The sequence below is a fragment of the Mytilus californianus genome, unplaced genomic scaffold (genome assembly GCF_021869535.1).
Source record: "Mytilus californianus isolate M0D057914Y unplaced genomic scaffold, xbMytCali1.0.p SCAF_11, whole genome shotgun sequence".
NCBI classification, from domain to species: domain Eukaryota; kingdom Metazoa; phylum Mollusca; class Bivalvia; order Mytilida; family Mytilidae; genus Mytilus; species Mytilus californianus.
In genome coordinates this window covers 61,818,895-61,825,445 of record NW_026262593.1, presented here as the reverse complement: position 1 = coordinate 61,825,445, position 6,551 = coordinate 61,818,895, and positions in this window count along the sequence as shown.

Sequence of the window (6,551 nt, the reverse complement as noted above, 5' to 3'; positions counted from 1 at the left end):
AGACGTGGACATGGATGTCAGACCACACTACTCAGAGTGTTAGAAGATTGGCGTGAAGCTCTTGATAAAAACCAGTACATTGCAACGGTATTAATGGATCTTTCTAAGGCTTTTGACTGCCTGCTCCACAATATCTTGCTAGCATATGATAAATTATCAATATATGGTGTATCCACCCATTCATGGTGCTCTTCTAAAGTCCTATTTATCTAATCGTAAACAACAAATAAAAGTCAACAATGTTCTGAGTGGTTGGGCTGACATCCATAAAGGCGTACCACAGGGTTCCATACTAAGGCCATTGTTGTTAAACGTATTTATAAATGATATTTTTCTTTTTGTTAAAAATGGTAGTTTATATAACTACATGTATTTAGATGACAATAGTATTACTCTGTCTTTCTGCACTCCAGATTTGAGCTCGATCTGCAGGAGGGCCTCACAGTAACTACATGTTTTAAAACGTTTGGGCTCTGTTTCGGATAGACTTTGTAAACTTACTTTTTTCATACTTTTATTCTTAGTCATTTTTGTTTTTGCCTTTGGCATGGCACTTTTGCACTGAAAAATTTCAAAAAAGCTACTAAGAAAAGGTGCAGGAAATAGCACTCCGTTTTGTATACGAGGATTATAGCAGCTCCTATATATACGAGGACCTCTTACATAAAGCTAAGGTGCCCTCCTTGCAGATATGACGGATAAGAACAATGGCTCTAGAAGATTATGACCAATATAGCTCCTGTTTGATTATACAAATTTTTGTCAGTGTTAAAAAAATCTAAGTATTCTTTCAGGTATGGAAATATTCTGGATGTGCCACAGGTAAAGTCGACCCGTTACGGTAAAATAAATCTTTCAAATTTGCAGCTGCAACTTTATGGAACGGCCTTCCAAACCATTTCAGGACTGAAAATGGTTTTTCACTTTTTAAAAAGTCTTGTTCAGTTCTGTCAGTCTGCTTGCAACTAGATCTATATAACTCTTGAGCTATGCGGGGACGAGTAGCCAAATTGGCATTCGTATTATTCATGTTGCTTTTTGTTGATTTGAACTAGCAAAGATGTATTTCTTCGTGAATTTTTATATATTTAATATTTAGTTTCTGACACAAATTTCCAGAAATTGGGTAATCAATGCATGTTGAAAATATTTTGTTCTTTGAAATTTCTATATCTCGAAGCACATACTATAGTTCCAAACTTTTTTTATTTGATTTTTATGATTTAAATAGTTACAATATTTTTGAAGAAGAAGAAGAAGAAGAAGAAGAAGAAGAAGAAGAAAATGTTTTATTTCCATTGCATGGGCTCACAAGGAGCATAATACAATATATGATATTAATAAGACAATAACAAAAAGAAACAACAATAGTCTAGTATACAATACAAAGAAAAGAAAAAGCAGTTTGAACATAATGAACTACACACATATATATAACTTTATTTCCTCTATCATAGAGATTTGGTGTACATGAAGTATATAAATCAGAAAATTAAAAAACAAAGAATTTAAGTTGCTGTTTCAAGTTAATAAAAAGAAAACATGAGCACTGTCAATAATAGCGATAACGGTCACATCTTCTATCGATTGTGGAAACCTCTGCAGATTTTTTCCACATGACGAACACAAATCTTAGCGAAAAAAGTTAATTCGTCATTTCCTAATTCATATGACGTATTGCATGACAGAACTGTCGTTGTGAATTCATGTGCCGAAAGACTGTCCATAAAAACACTGAACTGAATGGGATTAACGTTAATTATGTCCTGCCATAGATCATCTCTTTTGTCTTGTATAAAATCACAGGATACCAGTAAGTGTTCAACGATATTCAAGAAGAACTTGCCACATTTGTGACAAAGTAAATGTTCATCTTCATAACGTACTACAGAACATAAATCAATAACATACTTGGCCATGTTGGCAGAGGCACGAAGTTCAGGAAACTGTTTAGCAATTGTCCATGCTTTATGCGGTTTGATTGAAGAATGAATATGCCTAAATATATAAAAGTCATTATCGCATGAAATTCGGTATAACCACCATGATGATGTTTCTTCAGTTGCTTTTATATTCCGGTTTACAATAACTGACCCGCAAAGTTTTTTTGATGGGAAAGAACCAGTATTTGCAAAATTCACAATATAATCCGTAATATTATATTTTTCCGGGCTGCTTTATAGATGTCGGGTATAAAACCAAGTTGTTCTGGAACGCATTTATATTTGAATTCCAATAGTCTACTTATCATTATTCGTTTTGGTAACGCAGAAGACTTCACCCTACATAGTCTACCAAAAAATAAAAGTTTACATCTGTTGATAATGCTTTCAATTGAAAACCAACCAAGAAGACTTGTACATTTGTCAGAACGGGTTCGTTTCGGAAGTCCTTGGATAATTTTACACAAAAATCTGTGAGATCTTTCAAACATCGTAAGTTCTGTTTGAGTCAAATTGTCAAGTTCCATAACTCACAACCATATAGGGCTTTGCTGTAACATATTTGAAGTATAATCTTAGAACACGTCAAAGGGGTTAAAATTGATGGATGAATTCCGGAATTTAAAACTGAAAAAGCAGTTGCTCTGAACACTCTGCACGCATTTAATGTCTGGTCCATTGATCTAAAATTACAGTTCAGAAGAATACCGACATGTTTGACAGACGTCACGAGTGGTATGACGTCATCATATAAAGTAAGATTGCTTGAAACACTCTTGTTCTTCTTTGAATAATGTAAGAGAAAACTTGAATGCCCAACTCTCGCTATATCATATGTCTGACAAATGTTTATAAGCTAGGTGCTGCATTCATTTTTCTGTTGTTGAGAGTAAAGCAATGTCGTCGGCTTGAACAGAGCTACTTACACTGATATCTAGAAGAACGCATCCCCATTCAGAATCTTCAATGTCGCATAAAAGATCGTTTATATACACTAAATATAACAGAGCTGATAAGACGCCTCCTTGGCGAACGCCGCGTTTTAGTTCAAACCAACGAGATAGTCTACCATTGAATGGTACAGAACTGCGCATGTCACTGTATATTTCATCTATAAGCAGCCATTAATCACCGGTAACTCCATATTTATGCTTTTTATATAACAATGCATCATGCCATACGGTGTCGAAAGCTTTCGTGCTATCTAACAGCACAACAATTACGTCGCTGTTACGTTCAATATAATGACGAATCGGTTCTTGTGAGTTAAATGAAGCGTGAATACTTGATAATTCCTTTTGATATGCCATCTGAGATTGATATGGAAACTTTATTTGTAAGGAGTCGAATCGAGGATAAAGAGACTTTTCGAATATCTTGGCGATACAGCTTGTTAACGATACACCGCGGTACGAATTGGGATCCGTTTTGTTTTTATTTCCACCTTTGAATAACGGTATAATTACACTAGTTTTCCAATCTAGAGGAGTATAACGTGTTTGTATTATTAGGTTGAATAGATTGCATAAGTGTTTTTGCAATGTTTTACCACCATATTGTACATGCTCATATGAAACGTTGTCTAAACCTGTAGATTTGTTGTTACATAAATTCTTACAAATGTTGAAAATTTCTTCAAACTCAAATGGAATGATTGGAGCGTGAATTTCCCTTTGCGCTTTCCGTATTTCATTCACTTCATGTTTTACAAAATTTATGTTTGTTGAATTTGTTCGCATATCCTTTGCATATTTCACTTTCGTTAGTATGAGTTAATCCATTTAAATTCAGTTCGCGACAAAAAGTTTCCTGTTTACGTCTGCTTTTTAAGACCGACCATACATATCTTTGATCGTTGTCGATAGACTCTTCCATTCTGTTGGCAATGTTCATAATATGTTCGTTGTAAGCTTTATCCATTTCATTTCTGAAAGTCCGTTTTGCATGTTTGTAATCAGCAAAATATTGATCGCTTCTATCGTGAACTTTCCTGTTTAGTATCCATAAACTGCGCTTTTTTAACATTGTTTTGTGTGTTAAATCTACGACTTTCGTCCAAAACGGCTTTATATGTTTCACAAGTTGCTTATGTGGGAGTGTTTCCTTGTCTGCTTTTTGAACAGCATCTATAATAGTCTTATAGTAGAGCTCGATATCTTCTTTGGACGCTGGTAGTGACGGCATTTGAACAGACCATAAAAATTGTGAAACTGCAAATGAATAGTCATTAACTGAATTCCTTTCTAACGCTTTGGTCCACGCGACTTTGTCAGACATAACACTTTCGTATAAGTTGTCACTGTCAGCATGACATTGTTCAATGAGTAAAGTACACGCGATAGGCTTGTGATCAGAAACGTTAAATATGCTTTCGTCTGGGACAAACTCATTGTAAATATCTCGTGTATTTTCGTTATTTATAACTATATGATCTATCCCCGTTTTAGGACCACCTTCATAAGATTGAAATGTACATACAGGACCTTTGGCAAAGTCCTGAACGTGTAATAATGTACTGTTATTGTTAATAAGAAGAATTTCAAGAAGTTTACTATACGACGATCCTGAGTAAACGAATATCGTGGTCCACCAATCTTGCAATTGAAATCGCCGAGAATATACACCGTCCCGTGGTTCGAATATGATTTGTACGTGTCCATTAAGTATTCAAGTTCGTTAACGAATGCTTCGTTAGGTTGTGTAGTTGCTGGCAAGTATATAGACAGAAAAAATATACTAGGTAAATAAGTAAGTTTCAGTTCGATACCACATATCCTATTGCTATCGATTACTAATTCTGTGACACGGAGATACAGTTTTTGAGACCAAGATCGCAACACCTCCACGGGCGCTATAAATGTATTTTCTGGGCAGTGTTCATCGGCTCATTTTCCAAATGCTAAATTTTTGTTTGCCGATTGTATTAAGGAAGTGGAATTGTGATTTTCTAAGCCAGTGTTCTGATAAATAAATAACATCAATCTTATTATCATTTAAGAATTCCAGTAGATATAGTACTGCGGAATGATTATTCCGCGACAGTTCCAACATGCTATGTGTGCATGAACATGGACATTATTTATAATACTATAATTCTGTCCAGGTGGACATTTTTTCACAGGACATTATGTCCGACAGAAATTTTTTTGATATTGTTAAAGTATTAAATGATACGTGTATCCATTGCCTTGTTATTACTAGACGTATTTTAACCTATAGTCGCGAACTTTAATACATTGTTACTTTGACAGAGAGATGTCTCATTGGCACTCATACCATCCTTATCTTCTTATTTATATTTTTTTATATATTTACATGTATAATGATTTAAATTCAAACAAGTAACACTACTGGAACAATGCCCCGTAGATTGGCCGTGAAAATGTCCGTAAAAATGCTGGTGATTTTTACAGTGTTTGTCACGGTTAATTTACGGTGGGCCGTGAAACTTATCCATGACAATGCCGTGGAATGACTGTCGTGAAAAGGCTGTGAAAAGTTGTGAAAAGGCCGTGAAGAGGTGCCACCTGAAAACTTGGGTGAAAAGACCGTAGAAACCATGTGAAAAAAAAATGTACACCGTGAAAAAGTCGTGATAATGCATTATGTGCCCATTGTGAAAAGACCGTGAAATGTAGATATAGTACAGTATATGCCTTTATTTGTCGTGAAAAGGCCGTGAAAAGGTGCCAACTAAAAACTTGGGTAAAGAGACCGTAGAAACCCTGTGAAAACAAAAATATACACCGTGAAATAGTCGTGATAAATTATGTGCCCATTGTGAAAAGACCGTGAAATGTACATGTACTACTGTGATAAACAGCCATTCACTGATTGTGAAAACTCCAGTAAAATGTTAAATGTATTTATCAGGCCATAATTTAACAAAAAATTTAAATGCTGTTTCATTCAAGTGAAGTGAAATGCCTGAAAACCTAGTGTAAACATCTACAGACAACTTATTTAAGTACAATGCAAGTGAGACTATGAAAAACCATATTAAAATGCTGTATTTTTTTTTAGTAATAATTGTGACAAAGAATAAAAATATTAATTTTAATAGAACTGTAGTAATTATGTAAAGAAAACATAAAAGCACACAAATGACAATGTGATTAAGTAGCTAAAGTCAGCTGTAACATGTACAAAAATGTATTGTAGAAATTTTGTACATCTCTTGGGTCTGATTTTACCACTTCAGCAATATTTGTCTAATGTAATCTTTCACTTCACTGCCCCTTTGAATAACTTATATATTCCAGAAAAACATTTATAGAAGTTCCTGTTAATTCCCAGGAAATACTTTTAACTGAAAAGCTCTTCTTTCCAACTGGATTCCTGAACTATTTTATATAAAGACTGCTATATCCTTTTGCTCTTCATTCCTAGAATAAATAAAGAAACATTACATATATTATACATGTATATAAAAAAACTATTTATATATTCAAATTAATTTTTGGCATTTATGTACATACATGTACTTAAAACAGCTACAATATTATTCCATGCAATACAGGACTTCACGGTTAATGACCCCATATTGAATAGGGGGCAGATTTTCATACTGGAGGTGAAAATGGTATGAAAAATACTAAAAAACATCAT